Source organism: Canis lupus, chromosome 11 (assembly GCF_011100685.1).
Source record: "Canis lupus familiaris isolate Mischka breed German Shepherd chromosome 11, alternate assembly UU_Cfam_GSD_1.0, whole genome shotgun sequence".
NCBI classification, from domain to species: domain Eukaryota; kingdom Metazoa; phylum Chordata; class Mammalia; order Carnivora; family Canidae; genus Canis; species Canis lupus.
This window is the reverse complement of record NC_049232.1, coordinates 16,089,698-16,113,357: the sequence shown is the minus strand read 5'-3', so window position 1 is coordinate 16,113,357 and position 23,660 is coordinate 16,089,698. Positions and strand designations below refer to the sequence as shown.

The 23,660-nt window shown below is 40.1% G+C and overlaps 1 protein-coding gene and 1 long non-coding RNA gene across 3 annotated transcripts in view; one reads left to right on the top strand and one right to left on the bottom strand.

Moving 5' to 3' along the window:
* MARCHF3 (membrane associated ring-CH-type finger 3) overlaps positions 1-23,660 on the top strand; it is a 136,788-nt gene that overhangs the window by 459 nt on the left and 112,669 nt on the right. The gene's annotated exons all lie outside the window — the stretch shown is intronic.
* The window catches only part of LOC111098008, a 51,281-nt gene continuing 34,317 nt past the window's right edge, over positions 6,697-23,660 (bottom strand). Inside the window, exons 5-8 of one of the 2 annotated variants that reach the window (XR_005366627.1) lie at positions 17,922-18,029; positions 12,841-12,937; positions 12,302-12,403; positions 6,697-7,058 (exon numbers count right to left, since the gene is read on the bottom strand). This is a non-coding gene — a long non-coding RNA (uncharacterized LOC111098008). The remainder of the gene's footprint in view (positions 7,059-12,301; positions 12,404-12,840; positions 12,938-17,921; positions 18,030-23,660) is intronic. The other variant, XR_005366626.1, reaches the window with a different exon arrangement.

Genomic DNA, 23,660 nt, shown 5'->3' with positions numbered 1-23,660 from the left:
CCTTCTCACGAACTTGGCCTGTTATAATTGCCATCATTAGGTGGGGCCCCGGGGACGCGCGCCCTGGCCCCGTGCGGCGGCGGCACTCGCGCCGGGGGCGGCCTCCGTGCCCAGCCGCGGACGGACAGCGGGTCCTAGGGGGCTTGAGGACGGGTTTCTGAAAAACTCACCCGCGCCAGCGGCGGCGCAGCGCGATCACCCCGGTGGAGGTGTCCGATCCGTAGCCTAAGCCAGCGACCAGCGACCATCGTCCTCGGGCTGGACCTTAAGCGGTCAGAGAACTTCCGTGACCAGCTAGGTTTCGTAGCAGGGGAGCTTTGGTGCTTTGCGAAAACCGGAGGGAATCGACGGCACGGGTATTAAACTTTGTAAAGTAATTACTTTCCATTAAGCACTTGTATCCACATCCCGCATGAGGTGTTTGGACCTCCACATCACCTGCAAGGTGTGTCTGAAGGATTTCCTTAGGACCAGGGAGAGCTGCTGTTCGTCCCCGTGCGGGGAGCCCGAGAGAATCCCAGACGAGACCGTGAAAGGGACCCCCGGGCTGGCCGGCGGGTGTTGTAAGTGATGAAGTTGTGATAGGAACTGACAACACAGGATTCGAGGTTACACCTGATACTTCGTTTGTGACCCAGTCTGGGATATTTTTCCTCTCCTCTGTCTTAACGATAAGGACTAAAAGCAGCTGGTTTTTCTGAGGGCGGCTACTTACCTATGTGTAGTTTATATTATGTGTGGACTAAACAGAATTTAATTCAATATTTTCTTGTAATTCCCATTTGATATGGATGAGAGAGCTTATTGAGCGTACTAGACACTTGGGTACACAATTTGCAAATATTTTGATCTTTGAAAATATATAAAAACGTTGAGAGATAGAACTATCCATTCTTGTATATGCGTATGTAGATGAGCATGTGTGTGCAAAACTGATGGGTGAATAAGAGAAATAGATGGAGGAGGAAACGGCCTTGAACTGCTCTGGGTGGAGAGATAGACCCTCTGATCTATGGGGTGTATGATGAGTGTGTGTGTGTGTGTGTGTGTGTGTGGGAGTGTGTGTGTGCGCGTGCATGTCTGAATCTGCCTGGTCAGTCTGGGTCAGTGTATATGTCCATGAACTTTACGAGCGTTTAGTTCAATACCACTGGGTGCAGATTCCGAGTTCCTGTTTTACAGCCCAGCAGCCGCCAGCCAGCCCATCTGTTAAAACATAGCATGTACACTTCAGTCACTGCAGTTGGAGCACTAGGGTGGAGTGTGGGTAGGGGGGCAACCCTTAGTAGGAACAACATGCTACAAACAAAGACTGCCTCTCAAGTTCTATTTTCAATCAGTATTCAGCCTGAACTTGTGATTTTGGCGAGGGAGAAGAGGAGTGTTTGACTCTTTAAGAATGGCAAACTACGTTTTGTGAAATAATTATAGCCAATGGTTTGGGGAAAGGGGGTTTGTAAGAGAAAAAAAATGGCTCTAGAAAAGAAATGTGGTGCTTGTCACATTACCATGCAACACTGGTTTACTGCTTTGCAGTAGCGTGTATATCAGAAACTGTTTTCTTTTGCTTCTTAAGAGAATGCATTAAAACTGAATTGTTTTGCGCAAAAAAAAAAAAATCCTTAATAGAAGTAAACAGAGCTTTATTGCAGAGGCTATTTAATCTACTACAGTTAAGACTGCCTTAGTAATTCTAATGAAACATGTTTTTAGGAATTTATAACCTGGATATAAATCCATGTTCACCCTTATCACTGGTTGCAATGATTCACAATTCAGTTAAAGAAATAATAAAAAACCTTTATCACAAAAATTCTGATGACTAAAAGGGTATGGGAGGAGTATAACAGCTTAATAAGTCCCTGCAGCCAAGTGACTGATACTTAAAAAAACTATAAAGTCCTTTAATAACATAATTACTTTTAGTGACAAAATAAAGGCAATATTTTTGAGAAGCATAGTTGATATTTTTCCCAATAATTTTATGCTCATAATTACATTTTAATATTAGTGTTTATTATATGTGGGCAGAATAAACTGGAATGGTTCTTAGGAACTCATCACAAGAAGTACTGTTTTCATTTTTATGGTACTTAAAACATTTTGGGGAAAATATACATATTCCTAATCGTGAGTGACTTTAAATTTCTGATGGACTACAAAGACAAAATAATTCTCCTGCCTTGATAAGGATCATCTGAATCAACTGGGTTTGTCCTTAGAAATTCAGTTTGTAGAATAAATAAAACCTTAAAAAAATTCAGTTTTTTTTTTAAAAGATTTTATTTATTTATTCATGAGAGACACACAGAGAGAAAGAGGCAGAGACACAGGCAGAGGGAGAAGCAGACTCCATGCAGGGAGCCCGATGTGGGACTCAATCCCAGGACTCCAGGATCACCTGAGCTGAAGGCAGGTGCCAAACCGCTGAGCCACCCAGGGATCCCAAAAAATTCAGTTTGTGAGCTGGATTCTGATCTCTAGGATTTGATTCAGCAGTCTGGGGTAGAGTTTAATCATCTGTATTTTGAACAAGCAACCCTCTCCCCCGCCCCCCGCCCTCCTCCCCCTCCGTCAAGTGATTCTGATGTCACGGATCCCCTTACCACATTTTGAGAAACATTTGGGATGGTGTTTATGATATAAAAGAATGATCATAGTGAGTTAATTAATAGTAGGTTAATTAACAAAATGGACCATTGTGGGTTAATTTAACAAGTAATTGTGCTGATATTTCCAGGTGGCATTTACCAGCCTTGTGAAATTTATAGGTAACACTCTAACACTGTGTCCCCAACAGTGGCACCTTTTGTTCTGTGTTCAGAAGTGTTTTTGGAATCCTCAGCTATCTCTCTTCCAAGTTAGCCCCAATTCTAAGGAAGTCTCTCTGGAAGTAAGGTAATTTAAGACCTCTCTCCAATCTTAGTCCCTCCATTCTATATTCCAAGTCCAGTGGGTTTCTGTGGTGCTCTGAGGTACTGTGCCAGTCATAACTCACATTGTTGGACATTTATCCCGGAGAGTAGAAGAATCCCAGTCCTTGAGAACTTCATTTGACTCCAAAGCCATTCCAGACTTGGGGATTAGAACCTCAGTAGGACTAGTACAGACTTACCCAAGGTCAAGCATCTCTTTGGGAAGCTGTAGCCGATCTGCCTCTTGATCAGGAAGGTGTCCCAAGACACCTATCCAGAGGCCCGGTGTCCCCATTTTCCAAAACTCATCTTAGAAGTATTTTGAGCAGTCCAATTAATTGGATAGATAGATCTTTTCAGCATCATAGAGAGACGGGTTGAAAATTGATCGCTACTTCTCTTTTCAAATCAGTGGGAATTCCGACTTAGTAATTATAGCCAGTTAGTGTTTATTTACAGTTTGATACTGACATTCAGGATCTATTCTCTCACTTCAGACTGGCATAATTCTCAATTTAAAACTTCTAGATAAGCTTTAAAGAGAAAGGATCTTTCAGAAGTTGTTGCTTTTCCCTCTTTCTATCATCCATGTACTTAAAGAACCTAATGACTTCTCAGAGGCCAGAAGTGCCTGGAATATTTACTTGCCTGACGACAAAAGGACATGGAGAGGCTGGGAACTGAACTGGGGTTGTTCCAGGCCACTGGATCATTACTGGGACTTTCACAGAGCAATTTCTGTTTTAAGGAGCACTTGGCTGGCATGTTTATAGGTCACGTATCGTAACAATCCTTTGAGTACAATCATTCTTTTCCCACTTTGTTACAGATGAGCAAACAGCAGCCGCAAACGAATAATATTTAGATCCTGTCTTCCACATTCAAAGAGAACACCAATAACTGAGAACTGTCTTCCACATTCAAAGATAACACCAATAACTGAGAAATTGGCCTTGCATTTGAATTATTTTTATTTAGCATTATGGTGATATGATAGGATTATGCTTAGTCATTCGTATCATATACAATTTTTTTTACCTCTTTCTTCAAATTTATTTTTATATTGAATGTGACCTTGAAATAGTTCTCTTTATAAAGTTTGCCACCAGATATGATAATTGGTTCAATGACCCAAACTGTAACCAGCCAGGTTTAACCGGGAATGGCAAATAACTTGCTAAAGGTCACAGAGCGCAATCCAGCAAAGCCTATATGTAGAATTCTTTGGATTCATATTTTAGACCTACACCAAGTGCCTTTTGAGTCCTGTTAGGCTGCTAGTCATGTTTTTATGCTGGCAGAATGGAGTTGTTTATATTTCATTTGCCCAGATTCTGCTTGATGAATGGACCTAGAACATTTTTAAAGCCTAAGGTATAATCACAGCTCCTGACTACACAGTCGGATTTGTGTGCCTACTTAAAAAACTATGGTAGAATGCTACTTTTCTTGAAACTAGGCCATGGGTCACTGCAAGCTTCTAAGCAACAATTTTTTTTTTTTTTTTCCCATGGCATACTTTTGACAAAATTCTTTGGTAAAAAGAATTTGACAGATGCTTTTCTAGTTTTTTTACCCTGCTTTCCCCATCCCTACTTCCATGAAAACTCTACCTATAAGATATCTACTTTTCAAGTCAATCTGCTGCTTTAATATCTCCTAATACTTAAAGTTTAGCCATTTTGACTGTTTTTTCCTCCAACATGCCCTTTCAAGCTTCTGCCTTCACTTTACAAGTCTCTTTGGGCCTAGTCACATCCTCTGACATAGAACAGCCACTGAGCTATAGAAGTTTTACCCTACCTTTCCCTTTGTGGATTTAACTACAACAATAGTAAGAGAAAAAGGAGAAGAAGAATATCAAAGTCATGTTGATAAGTGTGTCATATTAGATATTCTGAGCTTAGAGTTTCCATGGGAAATTTAAGATCCAGATGAATGAAGTGACAGATGCACTCATCTGTGGCCTCACAGACAGACACTCTTCTGATACAAGCTGAGAAATAGAACTGAAGACAGCATCCTAGGTTGTAGAAGAAAAACAAATGTTAAGCTCTGAGAAAAGAACTGACAAAAAGTGAAGGGTTGGGGTTGGATGGAATGGGGAGAGTGGTGGCAAAGAAGCACCTCCAGTAAAATGCCAGACAGAGTGGTAAGAAATTTATAGAGGTGCTGATGGTTTGGGGTTTCTTGGGGGCATTGGATTCTGTTTTATATTGTCTTCACAACCCGCTCTCCCTGCTTGCTTTAAATAATTTATTATAGCAGCAGGCCTTCCTCTGGTTAGTTTCCTTTTTTTTTTATGACTTTTTCCTTCTCATCTCTGGGTCTAATCAGAGGCATATATAATGATGTGGCTGCTCTAGAGTACTTAGGAAAATCGTGATCAATATCACTACATTATAAACCCATGGCTGTTGTGCTCTATTTTGCAGTGTTTTCTTCCCTGTTATATTAACCGAGTATCTATGTTTTAAACAATATTTTATTAATCTTTGCACAGTGAAACTATGGGCTTATTCTTCTTGGCTGGAAGTATCTTTGGAGTAATCCATCATCTGAACACCATTGATCTAATGATGTATTTATTGCTCACTATTGTAACACTGGCAAGAAACCCAGTATGGTTCTAAAAATTTGATTAAAAAGAAATCAAGTTTTTGCAAGGCGTAGCCATCCAATTATGTTAGCAGCTGCCAAGTATATTTTATGCTAAAATGTACGCACATATTTCAAGTGAGCAAAATGTGATCTTTTCAAAAGCTTTTAAAACTTTTTGCTATGAGATAAGTAGAACAAGAAGATGCCTCATAATTAGAAAAATTATATGTACACTCATCTCAGCCAAAGATATGGTATAGTATTTTTTCAGATTATATCCTTAGACACTAAAATAGGTTTACGTTTCGTTGACAGTAATGAAAACAGTGGTGATAAGAACTAGCTCCTCGTCCTTGAACGATTTTCCAAGTAATTATAACAAATCAAAATTAATTAGCAAACAGTAACTGAGTACCTATCATGGGTAGTACCTCTTTTCTACTTAACTAACTCCAAATGCAATTCAAGTATTAGCGCCTGTGGGAAGCTTTCCCACGTCCATCTTTGGGCTGGTTGTACACTGTTACAGAACCTTACCTCTTGTAACTCCACCCCCTCCAGACTGGGAGCTCCCGGAGGGCAGAGACCCATAGCTCTCATCTTCGAGAAAGAGTATTTAAGAACTAGTTGTTAGATGCACTAGAGGCTGCAAAGAATCACAGGTGAACAGTTGCAAGGCCTTCAAAGGATGTGTACACAGGTACTCACCACAGTTTAAATGTAGCCATAACTGAATCTGAGTGCCAGACTTCTGGCTCTAGCCCGTGTCTCAGTGCTTTGAATAACTATCATCTATTCCTGCCTTTCTTCCTCTTGTCACATCTTCGGAAATGTCTCCCAACTCCACCTCCCCACCCCCCACTCCCCGTCCACTAGTCTAGGCCATGCCCCCTGGTTCCTTTTTTGTTCTCATACCCCTTGTGTCCTATCTTGAACAGGCAGCTAACTTATGGGGCCCACTTTGAGACTTGGGACAGCCTGAGTCTCACATCTTTTGAAGTCAGGTAGCTTTGGTTCCCTCGGCCATCCAGGGCCACCAACTAGCTAGCTTCAGCTGTGGGAGGTGTGGGGGCCATGGAGGAACTACGTGGCTGCTGGCCCTCCACGCTGCTGATAACCAAAGCCCAGCATAGTGGGGAAACTTGACATTTGTGAGGCGAAGCTTTTTAAAGAAAATAATAATTCCAGCAGATTTTTAATTTCAGAGACTTTTATCATGTTTTTCATCTTCAAATCTCCTTTTGTTCAAGAAGCATCCCCTATAGAATTGTGTATATGATGTAATTTGATGGCTTAGGTAAGTTCTTCCCTCAGTTTTTACCTCAGATGGGCTTACTGAGTTTCTGTGTGGACCATGTGTCCAGGTGGAGTTGATAGAACAGCCAAATGAAGCGTAAGTGCCTGAGGTTGGGGCCTTTAGGATAGTCCTTTTATGTGAGATCTTAATGTACTTTAAATGACTGCCAGAGATCAAGGGACTCCCATTTTTCGTTTCATCTGGGAGATTAAGCCTCAGTTAACATAGGTGCTTTCTTCTCGTACCTGCCAAGAAAATATCATTAGAAAGCTGAGTGATTCCATCTAAAAGTTATTTAGACGTTCAAGGCAACAGAGAAGATGAGGTCATGGACTCACTGGTTTCTTTTGGATCTTTTAAGTAAGAAGCACTTGCCCTTGCCTGTCCCAAGGCTTCTGCTTTCATCTGGGTGCTCATGGCTGGGAAAGTTTGAGGATGGCTTCATGAGGGGGGCAGGCAAGTGCCTGTGGAATCTGTCACCACCCATCCCCGTCCCTGCGACCAGTGGAGGTTCTCCATGTGGTATTTTCTCATATCTGTATTTCAGAGTCCCATATACCAAATCTTCCTCTTAGACTTTGTGAATATGTTCCACAAACTGAGGTTCTCACAGCCAGGAAGTTCTCATTCTTAACCTGGTAAGTTTTCCTGATTTTGACTTTTCTCCTTCATTTTGCCCTACCCACCCACTCATGTTTTCTTCTAACATCCCCTTTCCCTTCTGTTCACATAAGAACTCTCCTCTATAAAGTCTCTGTTATAATCAGTGTTCCCATTCATCTTTTCCCTGCCGGAGTTAACTGCATTTTTTACCATTTCCAAAGGACTTTCCTAGAACATTCCAGTATGTCTTTCCAATGCTAAGGAGAAGATCCCATTTAATGCAGCTTCTCCTCTCTGGGATATTAAACACTCTAAATACAGCTATAAAGGAATTAGCCTCGCAAATCCTCAGTTTTTACCACCTTACCCATACTTGCCCGTGACACCCCCCTTACCTGCTTAATCACCCTTACTGCCCTCTGGTCCCTTTTGATGGCGTTAAAAAACAAGACCACAAGCCTCTGCTAGCAATAGACATGTTCATTACAATCAAGGACATGACCCCTTCTACAAATATCCAAACAGGTATACACTGAATACGGAAAAGGGTAGGGCTCCCCTGATATCTTTACAGATAGGACGACATGTGGACTGATGCATCTTTTGCTGATAAGTTCTTAATCTGTTGTTCTAACTAACCATGGATGATTTCTCTTCTGAGACTGGGTCATCCATCGCCTTCTAGCTAACATAAACAGTTGTCACTTTTCGCTTTTCCTTCAGAACTCAGGTCAGTGAGTTTTAGGTTTCTCTCCTTTGTTTATTTAACTTAATTTTTATTTTTTTGGTGTTTCAAGTTCTTTAGTCTGATCCACCTACTTAAGCTGTGTTATTTCTAACCTCTGCAGATATTTTTCTGCCACTTTCTAGCCCTTGACAATGTCTCACAATTAGACACCATCCTTATATTGAATGAATTCCCATTTCTGCTGCAGTTCAGTAATGAAGATGTTAAGTGGAATCCTGATAGTGACCCTTTCAAGAGCTAAGGCACCATTTGCCATTCTGTCTTAATTATGGCCTCTTAGCAAATTTTCACCAGTTATAATGTTCATCCTATTTGGTAAGTAATGTTTCTCAGATACTGTACAAAATTATGAAATCTGTGTGCCTTATATTTTCTGTTCTCCATTATGGACTAAATTTATAATTCTGTGCTTTTCTTATAGGAAAAAATACTAATTAGACTCGAATGGCTAATTTGGTTTCAAGCCATACTGCTTTTTGCTTAGTGTGAACCATTAGACATTTATGTGATCTTTTATTTTACCTCCTTCCCAACCCCCACTAACTGCTCTGCCAGCAGTAATCGCACTCCAACCTTTCCCTCTACAGTTGGTTAGCATCTATGCTTTTTTTGAGATGGATATTTTATTTTACCAGTCCTGAATATTTTCAATTTTAAAATAATTCTACATAGCTGAAACAAAGATAGCCAGTGTCCTATTATGACTATGATATTTCCCCCTTCCTTTCTAGGCAGGTCTGTTTCCTGATTATAAATCATAATATTGTACCTCTTCTTTGGAGTACTTCCCCTTAATCCTCTTGTCCCAGTGGAGTGTGGTATTCTGCTTTCTTAGTCTCTGACCTGTACCTGGGATCTGTTCTACTCCTACCTGGTCCCTGTTAGAATTCTTTTAATTGGATAAGAACTCAGAATTGGAAGCTTTATAGAACATATAAGCCCATTGAGGAGTGTACTTCACTTAGGTGTTCAGGGAAAAACCTATGAACTAGGCAAGTGAAAGGTGAAAGTGAAAGTGAACTAGGCAAGTGAAAGGCCAAAGCACCATCTACCTGTTGTGATTTCTGGGGTGTTTTCCCCTTGGGCTTTTCCAGGTGACTATCCTAGTATTGTAAATGAAAACACTGTGTCATCCCATATCCAGAAGTTATATAGCTCTACTGAGTTAGATTCAGAAGTCCTTGTTCCATTCCTAGAGCTTCCCAGAGACAAATAAGCAAGTGGTGTTTCCAAATGGAAATGTCCATGTAAAGGTGATGTGGTACCCTTGCCAGGAAACCTTCTGCACACAACACAAGATGCTGACTCAAATTGACCTACACATTAAGGAAGTGTATTGTCTCATGTGACAAGTTGAGCAGACAGCAGGATTAATTGATTTAGTGGCACAATGACATCATCAAGAATACAGGTTCAAAAAAATTAAAATTAAAATACAGGTTCCTTTCATTTTTCTACCACTGTCATCCTTAGGGACCACTCTACTCTAAGACTGGTTCTTATCTTCTTGGCAAGATGGCTGCAGTTATTCAGATGTCACTCATAGGCATTATAATATCTAGAGACAGAAAATGGACCATCCCCACTCAGGGTCTCCTTTTGAAGGAGATGAAAATATTACTGAGAAGAGTCTGCAAAGTCCTGTCTTCTTATCACATGCTCCATCTCTACATCAGTCACTAGCAAGATGTTCTCCATCATTGCTTCCGGGAAGGGAGAGGTGACTTTGAACAAAATTAGGATTCTGTTAGTAAAAAAGAAGTGTGTTGGGAGTGAGGGGGCTATAGATGTTGGCAAGCAACTATAAGTGTCTGCTATACATTGTGACTTGGAAAGTAACTCTGAAATTCCCTTTATGACTACTGTGTAGTTGGTAGGTACCACTGAAATGCTATATATTCTGGACACAAGGTGGCTAGGCTAGATTGACAGGGAGAGAAAAGCCACAATGCAGACTAATTAAGGACAGAAAATAAGCCAAGATCAATAATTATTCTGATTAGAATCACAATAAACCCTAATGAATTTAAATGTACTAATTTATGTCTATTCGTACTCAGTCAGTATATGATCTTTCCTGAATAAAAAAGATTAAAACAATTTGCTGATTTCTCAGTGCTGTATTTCAGATATATTATTTTGCAGTGTAGGTCTACTTGAATATAAACATTTGTATTAACTTTATTTACATATCATAGCATTAACAATAATAATAATTACCAATGATTGTAACTGGCTATGATTTATTAAGTGTCCTTTTATAAATTAGGAATTTAACATCCAAGAGGAGCTAGTCATTTGCTTAGCTCACTCAGCTACTGAGTGGTTAAGATAGGATTTTGGCTTAGGTTCATCAGCCTGTGTCCCTCCCCCACTCTCCATGGCTTCTCTGTGCCTCAGAAGACAGTCCCAAGAGGCACCTGGGTGGCTCAGCGGTTGAGTGTCTTGCCTTTAGCTCAGGGCATGATCCTGGGGTCCTGGGATCGAGTCCCGCATCAGGCTCCCCACAGGGAGCCTGCTTCTCCCTTTGCCTCTGTCTCTACCTCTCTCTCTGTCTCTTGTGAATAAATAAAATCTAAAAAAAAAAAAAAAAAAAAAAGAAGATGATGACGATTAAGATGACGGCAATCCTAAAACTACCATGGCCTGCAGGGCCTTGAGTGCTGGGATCCTGCCCATCTCTGTGACCTCATTACTTACCCTCTTGCCCTCACTAGTTTTCCAACCACATACACTGGTCTCATTCTCACCTCTGACCCTTTGCATCTGCTGTGCCCTCTGCTTGGATCACACATCCTCGGCACCTGTGCCTGTAGCTACATTCTTTCCCTTTAGGGCTCGCCTTCATGGGTCCCTCCCAGGACCATCCCATCTGATCTACTTAGAGGAGCTCTGCCCCCCATCCTCTATTTCTGCACCATCATCCTGCCCTCTATTGTAGTTGCCATAATCTTATATAATTTACCTGCCTGTCTACCTGTTTTTGTCTGTTTCTACTAGAATAATTTACAGGAACAGAGAGCCTGGATCCATTTGTAAAATGAATGAAAAATCAATGACTAAGTTAATGAAGAAATGAATATTTAGAAGTTTTGACCTCTGATAATCCTTAGGCTGCCTTTTGCTCCTATACAAGGACTCAGGAAGGATCACACTTGTCATTGAGCCGAGTACATGCACTTCAGAATTTTCTCCTATAAAATCTGGAAACTTAACAAAATCTACTTTTCTCTCTATCTGAGGACAAAATAAGATAAAGATATCAGAATTATTTGGGGGAAAGTTAGACTTATAGTGGTATTACATAAAGGTTTTAGGAGAGCTGATAAAGAGGAAAATTTGAGTAATATTCTTAACTGCAGGGTTTTTTTTTAAGATTTTATTTATTTATTCATGAGACACACACACACACACACACACACACACACACAGAGGCATAGGCAGAGGGAAAAGTAGTAGGTTCTCCATGGGAAGAAGCCCAATGCGGGACTCGATCCCAGGACCTCGGGATCATGCCCTGAGCTGAAGGCAGACGTTCAACCACTCAAGGGGAGCCACCCAGGCATCCCTTAACTGCGGTTTTTGTACTGATGAGAGTGTTAGGGATGCCAACTCCTTTAGTGTTATGCATAAACTCCTAAAAACTGGAGGTATACATATAAAGTTAAATTGTAAATTGGAAGAATTATAATTGCATGATAATTTGCAGTGGCAAATTTACTTAAACAAAATTGTTTTCTCTGCTTACACGTAATTTTTCATTTGAACGCATGTATCTACTAAAATAATTTATTCCTAGAACTATGTTCTTAATTATTCTGAAGTAATTATGAAGGTGCAAATTGAAAAATATTTTACCTCCCTTGTTAATTTGGGGGGGATTGGCAGATGTGAGGCAGTACCTTCCTGAGGTTGCTTTTCTCTGCCTTTCAGCTCAGGATCTTCTCACCTAAAATATGTGCCTCTGTGTTTTTCTTTCCTTTCCCTGTCTTTCTGTGGGCTGCTGTGTCATTTGCTAAATATGTTGTGAACCATTATTTTCTGAGGTTTCCAGGGTGACTTTGCCACTCAACCAAATAGATCACCATTTCCCTTTAATAGGAATGCCATGCTCCCCTCCACCCTGCTCATCCTCACCAGATCTTTCCCCAGGTGATCTCGCCAACCACAGCATCTTCCTCATGCAGAGTATTAGTCTAAACCTGCTTGGCACCGTTTTCTGCCTTCTGGGGCTATCCCCTATCGAAAAAAAACCTGTTAGAATAATTACTATGAAATGTGCTTCTCAGCTAAACTCTCTTGTATCAGACTTCCAGAAGCAGATCTAAATTTTATGGTGAGTGGAATACATCTCTATTTGACAGTAATTCTTAATCTAGTTCTTCTAGATTGTTTTTATGTTTTACATCAGAGACAAGTCAGAAAAACCTGAATGGGCAGGAAAGGGAAGAAGATATTTTGATGTTGTTCACATGGTACTTTCCTCCTGTATATCCTGGCAGGGACCCCTTTCTTCCTCACTTTATAACCTGGGTAAATTTGGGTGTGTATAATTGGGTAAGAGCCCATCAGGGCCCAAGTGACAAGGAGATAAGTAATTAAAGGGATGGGTCAACATATCATTATTATTTAAATTAGGCAGGTGCATGGTCTATATAACCTCTTGAGAGACTTACTTGCCTTTGACAGGATAGTTTTCATATACAGTAGATTGGCCCTTTTATGGCTTGACAAAGGCTTTGTTTCTTCCTTTTTTTTTTTGTTCTTTCTAAGCTGTGTGGGTGAGAAACAGCATGAGGTTATACAAAATGTATAGCAAAAGCAGTAGCAATGAGAAAGAATCCATAATGGGTACACACATATTGCTGGAATATTTCCCAAGTACTTGTGGGGGGGGGGGCGGTGGCAATGAAGCTTCTTTGGCAGAGGCAAAGTAGAACATGTGCTTTTCCATGTGTGAACACACTGTGCTTTGAAAGGTCTTTTATGATTCACAAAAGCAGCTGCTTTTGAGCTGGTGTAGCCACAGAGTTGAGGAGATTCACTGAAACCAGTGTATTGCAGACTCCTGGCATCTGTTTTGGAGATTACATTAAGTTTTGGGAATCTACTTGCTCATAAGTGATATGGAACAAATACTCTTCATTAGACTGTTGGACCCTCTGTTCATTTTTTTAGGGTTTGTGGATCAAAGTTAGCAAGACTTAAAATTGTGAACAGTCATTTGCTATGTTACATGCATACAGACAGACATAAATTCATATTGATGGCTTTTTAATTTTGAAAGCTATGTGTGACAGTTTTACTTTGCGTGGTAAATCAACTTTCCTGATTATTGGTCAGACATAATTTGTTGTATTGGAAGGATTTCTTGCTAGATATTCAAATCTTATTATGCATTGCATTTTGGTGACTTTTTTAGTTTTGACTGTAATTCTACCTAATAAATCCTGTGATTTTGTACACTTCCATTCCATTTCTGAGTGTTGGCTTCTGTCTACTCTTTTATTATCACTAATAAGTTATTTTCATTTTTCTAAAGACTTCAAACCTCAATAATAACCAGCAGTATTGTTTCCTATCATTTTCAACAAGAGTCATTTGTTTCCCGTTCTTCTAACAAGATAAGTAAGTAGGACATGAGTCTTTTACTTTTTGCTAGTTTTCAGTTTATTGGATCCTGACATAATGTAGCACTTGCACTGTTTGCTTAAAAAGAAAAAAAGGTGAAAGCTTTGTTTTTAATGTGTCACAACTATTATGTTTTTAAATGACAAAGCAAAAAAGATTACCACAAAATAAGATTAGTGTGGATATCTCAAACTGGAAATCATTTGAAATGTTTCATGGCTACACTTTGTGCTAAATATAAAAATAATTGTGTTTCCCATGTGTGAGCATCAAAAGCCCCAGTTGGAAAATCACATGGTATAGCAAGTAGGTCACTATTGATGGTAGAACATGAGACAGGAAATGTCACAGCTAAGATTAGAGGCCCAAGCAATATGTCTCGCCATGCTTGCTGCATTGTTCATCCTAAGTGGAAAGACTCAACAGGGTATAACTAACTTTAGCCCAATTTGAAAGTATTAGCAAGGATAACCTTTTAATCTGTCATTCCCATTTGTTTCTAGATAACTCACTTTCCCAGTTGGGCAAAATAATTGAACTGCTTGGATTTGCACATTGGCAGACCTCTGAATACCAATTAAAATGGCAGCCTTTACATTCTAAAAGTATAAATGGGAAGCAATACTCACCTATACAGAATTGTTGCTACGGATTTACCTGGTGTTTGAAATCACTAATGAAGAATGAGCAACTAGTTAAAAATGAATTCTCTTAAAGTCTCATTTATCTTCATATTTGAAGGTGAGGTGGTGTGGGGATGTGGTGGGAACACTTTTAAGGAATCCAGTTACCTTTCCTTTTCTTTTTTGAGCAGTATAAGGAAGATTTATTATTTATATGTGGGAATTCTCACCACAGACCATACCTAATTTGCATATATTTGCATATTCTAATATTTAAATAAAAGGTTAGGAAGAAAAGCAGCTCTCCTGAGTTGGCCCCCATGAGAGACAATATCTTATTTTGGGTTGAGGTGGGGAACAGGCCAAGATGGAGCCTTGGATTCAGAGAGAAGCCATCGCCTCATGCTACATTAGGCAGTTGAACAGAAGCCCAGAGAGCCGGCAGTTATTTGGATGAGTAGGTGGAAGCATGCCGAGATGATTGAATTTGAATCTGTCACTCGAACGCCAAGTATTCGTTCACTTCTAGCACAAAGTCCTTCACAGAAGTACCCCGGCTTACAGATTCCATGTATTCTGTGTGGAAAGTCTCACTTCTTGAATCTCAGAGGCCTTCCCAGGCTCACGTTTTCAAAGGCTGTTAATGCAGATTGAAACCTTCTACTTTGAACTAGGATTATTTCATGCAAGTTGTAACTTTCAAGAGGTGAGATGAGTGGTGTGGAGGCTCAGTGGAATAAGTGTTTTGACAGTGTTTTTACTCTTTATTCCTTCTCCAGCTTAAATACAGAGCCTAGATTTTTATACCTGATCCAGGATAGAATGCTGGAGAAGGGGTTGCAAACCCAGCACTTATAGAAATCTCTCTGGAATGAAAATTCTGGGAATGGTTTCCAATTGGCAGTAAGAGGTATTGGCTTCTGATGGGAGAAAACACAAATGATGTTGCAATTGAGGCTGGTTTTGCCATTGTGTGTACCTGGTTCTCACCAATGATGAAGCAAGCTGCTTGTGAGCTATGGAGTTAGCTCAGTCTCTGTCCAAGAACTGTCAGTTGACAGGGTTGGTGGGAACATCCTTGAAGATATTTTGGAGTGTGCGAAATAGATTTTTGCTTTGGAAATCTTTGAAAAATTCCTTTCCTAGTTTTAAAACTGTATGGATAACTAATAAATATTTACATCTTTAGGTGTCTTATGGAACTCTTTACCATCTTAGAAATCTCTAATTTTCGTTTCTGCTCTGAGATTTCTCTTTGATGTCAGTATAAATGACCAGATGGCCAGGCCCCCCATTCTCCTTGCACCCTAGTCAGAACCCTGAGCCTAGTCCTGGCCCTGCCTCTGACTAAGGTAGATGAGAACAAGATACGAGGCTCCTTTCTGGGAAAAGGAATGGAGAACTAGATTATATCTGTACATTCGTTCTGGTGTTAACACTGTATGATTCTATTAATCTTTCAAGCCTGTTTATTTTTCCTTTCTATAGGGAGCAAGATGTAAAATTGTCTGGTTGGTAACTTTTAATTGTTAAGGGGAATACTTGCCTGATTACTAGCTAGCTGCTTAAATACCTGTTTTAGCTGTTTCTTTTATCTCTTTTGAGTACAAGAACTCAAATACAAAATTCCAAGCAAGAGTAACCAGTAGGTTTCATACTTCAATGCCAGAACAAGCAATTTATGAGGGGGGGGGGGGGATTGGGTGTGGTAGGTTGTGGAGTTCTGGTTTCATAAGAAAATTGAGGGAATCTGGGGCGGGGGGTGGCTTGGGTGGCATCTGCCTTCTGCTTAGGGTCATGATCCTGGGTCTTGGGATCAAGCCACATTTGGCTCCCTGGTTGGCAGGGAGTCTGCTTCTCCTTCTCCCTCTGCCCCCACCGCTCCCCGCCCATGCTCTCTCAAATAAAAATAAAAATCTTTTAAAAAGAGAGAGAGAGGGGATCCCTGGGTGGCTCAGCAGTTTCGTGCCTGCCTTTGGCCCAGGGCGCGATCCTGGAGTCCCGGGATCGAGTCCCACGTCGGGCTCCCAGCATGGAGCCTGCTTCTCCCTCTGTTGTGTCTCTGCCTCTCTCTCTCTCTCTCTGTGTCTATCATAAATAAATTAAAAAAAAATAAATCTAAAAAAAAAAAACAAGAAAGGCACTATTTAAAAAAATAAAAATAAAAAATAAAAAGAGAGAGAGAAGCACCTGGGTGGCTCAGTCAGTTAAGCAACTGTCTTCGACTCAGGTCATGATCCCAGGTTCCTGAGATCAAGCCTTGTACCTGGCTCCCCACTCAGCAGGGAGTTTGCCTCTCCCTCTCTACCCACTCATGTTCTCTCTTGCTATCTCTGTCTCTCTTTCTCAAATAAATAATGAAAGATTTAAAAAGAGAGAGAAAGAGGGAATCTAGTATGCAAACATGTAACAGGAATCCAGTCAGGATTCATATAGTTAATAACTTCTGTCTCTTTGCATAGAAAGTACACTATCAGTGCTTGTAAACCTGTGTGCAAGGAAGTAGCACAAATAAAAACTTAATTTGTGAGAACCGTCTTGTCACTTTCCAAAGGCTTAACGAAAAGGGTATTATGATTTTAATGGAGAGACAAATAATCCTTATTATCTCTAGTCTCTGATGATAGTGTTGATGGAATCTCCAAAATTACAGAGAACAACCTAGATTGGATTATTTTTGTCTTATTATTAATAAAACTTTTTTTCTAATGAAAGAGATAGACCTCCCTTCCCTCAAACACAGACATCACCAATCAAGCTACTTTCCTAAGGATGAATTATTCTTAGCTTTTGTGAAGGACTCTTAGGTTTTGAGTGGTTGACCTCTGAAAGGAATTGGAGGCTTTGGAATGTCCTGCTTAGGAGTTCTTGCCAAACAGGAGAAGCTAGCTTTTATGGGGGAAATCTGACTGGACACATTTGGGAGATCATCTTTTGGTCCTGTCTTTATTTTAAAAACCTTCCTATCCTGGTGTAAGTTAGTGCCTTAAGAGATTTTACTTAGGGGTAACTAGCTCTTGCTGCTGTATAAATCATTTCTCCTAGATGTGAATGACTATCCTTTCAGACTCTTGAAAGAGGCTTTGGTCACTGGACTGGGTTGTCTGATCCACTGCCTCACGGATGACTTTGTTACTGCTGGATGTAGTCAGTTGTACTAGACTTTCTGAGCTCCTACACAGCAAATGTAGAAAAACAGGCTCAAAGAAAATAATCCAGGTGATAAAAGACTCTAAATTTAGAAAATTTCTCCCTTCCACATAATGGAATACAATTTGTTTCTTCTTCCCACACAAAACAGAGCTGTCCAGAACAACCATGAAAACACATGACCCTGACCCAGTTGCAGCTGTCCAGGCTTCCTAGGGAAACTTTGTGTATGTTGAATAATTTTGCTTTGTGACACATCATGATCGCATGTTTGTTGAGGCTGAAAACTGCCAGTCCATTGGAGGGGTATGTGAATGTAGGCTAATGGGGAGATAGAGACTTTTCAGCCTTACCTAGTTCTTCTGGATGAATTCAGCCAGACTCCCTTCTAGGTGGCAGCAGGAGAAAACTCACCCAGGTGACCTGCTTTCATTCCTCACTCACTGGGTTTTTGGATGGAGCTGCCAGGAAACAGAAGTTTGGGGATTATCCAGGAGTTCTCTGAGCACTCAAACAATGACAGTCAGTGCCCTTCTAGCAGAATATACATTAATTTTTAATTTTTGAGCTGGAAATGGCACTAGAGATTATCCACATAAGGGTGTCCAAAGTTGAGTTTGCAAGGTAAACCACTGGGGCATGGGAAGAAACTGCTAGAATTGTCCTTTCATTTTTTTATACCACAAAAATAAGAAAAATTAAGTTTTAATAGGACATGAATTGACGTTTGCACCCTCCACTGTATTTTAGGTCAGAAGGCCCCGTGATCTGAGGGAGGGGCAGGTTTCCCTCAACAGACAGTGCCTGGCCTCTTCACTTGTCTACAGCATGTTGCATTGTATTTGTACGTGTCAGGTTAAATTAATTTGTATAAGATTAATTAATTTAAACTCAACTCGCCCTCATCAAAAAATAAGGCAAGTAGCTTAAATAGATTCTGGTAAAAACAAAAACAAAGTATGAATTTGAAAGTATCATGAATTGTGCAAGCAAGAACAGGGGATCAGTTTGAAAATGGAGTTGACGCTCTGTTCTAGGACAGGCCAAGATAGGAGTTTAAAGCTATAACAATACAATCAGTTCCTATCAGAAGTTAGCCCCCAATTTCAAAACTGTCAAGAGGACTAAACAAACTATAGATTTACATGTACTAGCATTAAGGAGGGATATATTGGAAGGAAGTTCATACTTTGCCTTGAAAATTTTCCTAATGATAATATGAAAGTGCCACAATTAGAAAAATATGGAAAATAAACCCTGCACTTTTTAAACCAATGAATGGTTAAATTCACCTGCTGACCTTTGTAAAATGTGACTCAATTAAATGGTGTTCTGAAGCCTATTTCAAAGTTTTTATTTGTATACAAAAGTTAAAAAACTATGTATCTTTAGAAACGTGTTCTTCCTCCAAATATAAAACCGGTTAAGATACTATGCTGAAGACTATCTACAATGAGTTTCTCTGACACAGAGTGCTGTGAAAGTACTATTGAAGTTATTACTGAATCATGAAGAAACAAATACCATATTAGAACAGGTTATGGAGGGCAGAAGATTTGTTTTACATTTGTTAAGATGTTAGATCTAGCCTATTATATTTATTCATTTCGGCTTCACCAATAAAATACACTGAAGTGCTCCTTTCTAGTGAGCCACCCCTAGATGAGATTCATTCACAATCTTTATGAAAATGTTTTGTGAGAAAAACCAAGTACTGTTTCCTCTTGAAAAGCAGCTGTTTCTTAAGAGAAGGATTCCAGGGTGAGATTACAAGAGAGAAATTCATTCACTGCATCATTCATAAGCAAGCTGGTGCAGCCAAGATGTTGAAGCCAGAGGTATACAAAATGCTGCAGGAGGATACTTCATAATTAATTTTATAACAAACCAACCTGTAAAATACAGTGTAGTTGAAGCAATACAATATTTTGTATTAAGTTGAGATGGGACCATGAAAATCTTTTGTACCTCACAGAGGTTTGCTGGTTATCTTATTGAAAAATAATTGAGTTGTCAAACTTAGAGATAAGCTCTATTCATTTTTCTTTCTAAAAAAAGGAAAAGGTTCCATATTTTGTTAACCATTTCTGTGATAATAAGCAACTTGAGTAGTATGCTACCTAGAGGTCATTTTTTTAAAACATGAAGCATAACTAATTTGAGCTTTGAAGATAAAGATGTCATTTGAAGACTAAGAATATAACTGAATTTTAAGGAAACTTTTATTACAGAGAGAACGCTGTGAAAAACGGTGTTTAGAAATGTTTACACTATGATTTTTAAATTTATTTATTTATTTATTTATTTATTTATTTATTTATTTATTTATCTTAAAACTGCAACCCAGCTATGTGAAATAAACTGAGCTTGCGGCTAGACATTCAAATGAACATATCACAAATAATTAATCTAGCTTTTCAGACATGAAACATACTCATTTATGTTGTTCTTGATAATGATTGTTTAGTAAGATAGAGAGGGATACTCTTAAATATATTTAAAGAAAGTAAAGAAATATATTTTAAAAAACAAACTATTATTTATTTCATATTTGCCTTGTATTTCTGTGATCTTGATGCTGTTTTATAATGTACCTAGTGTACTGCATTGTATATATCTCACACATAAGCATGGCATGCTTGTTCAAAAGCATTTTATTACTCCAGTAATTTTGGAGAATACTACCCTTGACTGAAGATTCTTAAACTTTTGGGGAACAGCCACAGGGTCTTTGAGACAATAGAAGATAGGTACCTTCTTTGGGTAAAATCATACCCACGTGGTGCCAAATAAAATTTTGTCCGGAATTCAGAGCAATCACATGCCCATGAATAGCTGCTGTCACAGACTCTAACAAAGCCCCTGGATGAGGACAAGAATGCCCTAAGGAGTTATGTGACTTACCCAGGGCCACACAATGACACACAATCTGATCTTTCAATCAAGACCTGCTGAGTGTGTGTTGTTACAGTCTTCGGCCTGGCTACTAAGCATGCAACACTCTCTGGGCCTCTGTGGAATCCACAAGTTCAATAGGGACTCCAGTGTACAACAAATAATCACAATACCATTTGTGTTTAGGAGAAACTTGTTTGTTTGGCTGATGTTAAACGACACCAATCATGTGAGGGCATCTTGCTAAACTCCATAAGAAACACAGAGATGGGGAAGGCAACACTTGTAGATAATCAAGTGCCAATTACTTGCTTCCAGTGCTTTTTCTAATGTACCTTTTATATTGCTGAACCTCCTGACACTCCTCATTGGTGTCTGTGGCTCTGTTTCCTTCATGCACTAAATAAAAATGTACAAGGGAGGTGAGGCAGTGGGTCATACTCCTTCCTATTTCTAAGCAACCAAAGCTCACTCTTTGGGTGTCTGTGTAGTAGCATACAATTCTTTGTGTGTGGAATACAGAACTGAACTCTTAGATAAATTGACAAATGGAAGAAAACAGGGAGTAATAAAGGAGGTATGGAATTTTATAAGCTTCATGATCTCTTTCCCCAATGGCCTGAATCTATGTAATGAGGTAGTAGAACAAATTCCTGCCGAGTCTGTATTCCTGTTTAAAAAAAAAAAAAAAAACAACAAAAAAAAAGGGAATGATAGGAATAAAGTAAATGCAAAAAAAAAATTTTTTTTCTGCCCAGGTCAATAGTTGGTAATATTCTTGAAGGTGATACAGAGTTTTCCCTACAAATATTGGGCTTTTTATAGGGACTAAAAATAAACAGAGCAGCACAGGGAAATGGGTGTTATTGATCTGTGTCAGGGCCATTTCTACTTTAATGTTTGCAAAAGGCACAGCCCAGTTTTGCAAATCTATTTATAGAGAACGGCTCCTTCGTAGCTATATATAGATGATTAAAAACAAGGTAGATTTTCAGGTAATTTAGGTTTATGTTAGGAAACAGGACTAGGAGGGATCTCCTTCAGAATTAGTGAAGAAGGCTGATCCCTTGTGTTCCTGCGGAACAAAGGAAAGAACCAGGGGGTCCGGTGTCCATGCCCACATTGTCCATGGACATACTGCTGGCCTGAGTGCCACCTCCAGTTAGCGTTTACATCTCAGTTCTCCCAGCCTCCCTCCTCCTCCCCGTCCCCGGGAGCAGGGGCCGAAGCAAACAGGGTGCCTCCAAGACCCCTTCTGCCCTTATATCCCCTTGAAGAGCTCAGGCTTCATGTTGGTATTGACTGTGCTTGTGTGCCCATGTCTGTGGACACGGGTGTCTGTGTGCATGATGCACACCTGGGATGTTTTCGTGGGATCTTCTTGAAATGTGGCTCATTTATTTTTTTTTCAATTAAAAAAATTGTTTTTCTCTCCACTCACCATTCATTTCCAACCAGAGTTCTTTCTCCTCTAATAACCCCAGGCCCTAATTTTTACTAGCTTCCTTCCATCCCTGGGTTCTTCTCTTCCCTTCTTCTCTTTTCTTTTCTTGCAACTATCAGTTCGGTTCAACGAGAGTTTAGTGAGTGCTGAGCACCTGCGAGGTTCTGGGGCCGAAGAGACAAACAAGACAATCTCCATCCTCAAGCTGCGCAGTCCAGGGGGACTTGTGGTCTGTGCTCTGCCCTCTTCTCTCTACTCCAGTTATCGATTGCTCCCTCCAGGCAGTTTCCTGCCAGCAGCCTACTCCATTGTAGCAACAGCAAAGCATCGGTTCTGAAGACATTAATTCCCCTCACTCATGTCTGATTTATGAAAGAAAGTGGACTCATCACAAGGGACTCACATACCCTGAAATGTGATAAGAGAAGGGCTTGGATCCTGCATGTTAGAAATATCAAAGGGATGCTAATGACCCCGACCACCTTGGAGATGCTCTGAAGTGATGTTGTCTCACCCACCCATGTTGTCCGGGGCTCAGGGAAACGGCCTGCTAACAGTTTCCTCTCTGCCACGGTGGTCTTGGTATGGATGCAGCACCAGAATGCTAAAATAACTAACCGTTTTTACGCCAATACAGAAAACAGACAAACCAACTCTGGTGAAGCATAGTAAAGTGGACTCCAGTTTGGAGCTGGTGAAACAGCTTTCCATCATCTCTGTGCACGTTTCATCCCTTTAGATCTTTTATAGGTGTCATTTCTCTGCCCATCCAAATACAACATGAGTTTACTTTCAGTGAAAGAGATGGAAGAGGGACAGGCGGTGCATCTATGAGGCACAACACTATGCCAGTTGTATGTAGGCCAGACTTACAGTGAGTGCAGGAGAAGGAACTTGCAAACTAATAAGCATTTTAAATACAACCCTCCCCTCTATTGCTCAGTCTTCTGATAATCACCAGACAAATGGTATCAGGGCTGAGATAATAATGAGAGTTCTTTACCCTTCAAGGCCTTGCTGTGTGGAGGGAATTCTTAACTGGTTTCATCATTCATGATAGAGTTAACGTCTCTCTGGTGGCTGGGAGACCTCATTGGCTTCCGAGCTTCATTCTTCACATCCTTTTGTGCCTTGTCATGCTTCACCAAGTCTCCTCAGTTCATCCCTGGTCTTCCTCTGTTTCTCATTCCATACCCACTGGAATGTAGCACTATGTGTAGTGTCCATTATGCCATGTCTCTAAAGTGGCATGCATCCAAATGATTACAACTGTCTTTTTTGAGCCTTATATAAAGTAATTCATTCTTGCCTTTTCAAAGAGAAGTGATGGTGTGAGGTCACTGATGCTGCAAAATCCAGGTTATTCCTCATCCTCCTGCATGCTCTATCACTGCTCACTGTTCTAGGCCTAATAAAAGTGGCCAGGACCAAGTTCACCGTAATGTGCTTGCATGTTATGGACCCCCTGATCACTGGCTATTGCATGGAGAACAGACATGGACAAAAGTGGAAGCAGAGGAACCAATTAAGAGGCTACCAGAATAATTCTGGTGAGATCAGATTATGGCTTGGGTAAGGTGACTGCAGTGGGGATGGAGAGAGTATAATTTCAAGGTGGCCGAACAAATAAGACTTGATAGTGATTTTAATATGTGTGAGAAGGAATGGAAGCGTGATGGCTCCTATGTTCTGAGGATAGGGAGGTTAATGACAGAGGTACACTAAAGGGGAAGGGAATAGAGATAGCACAAAT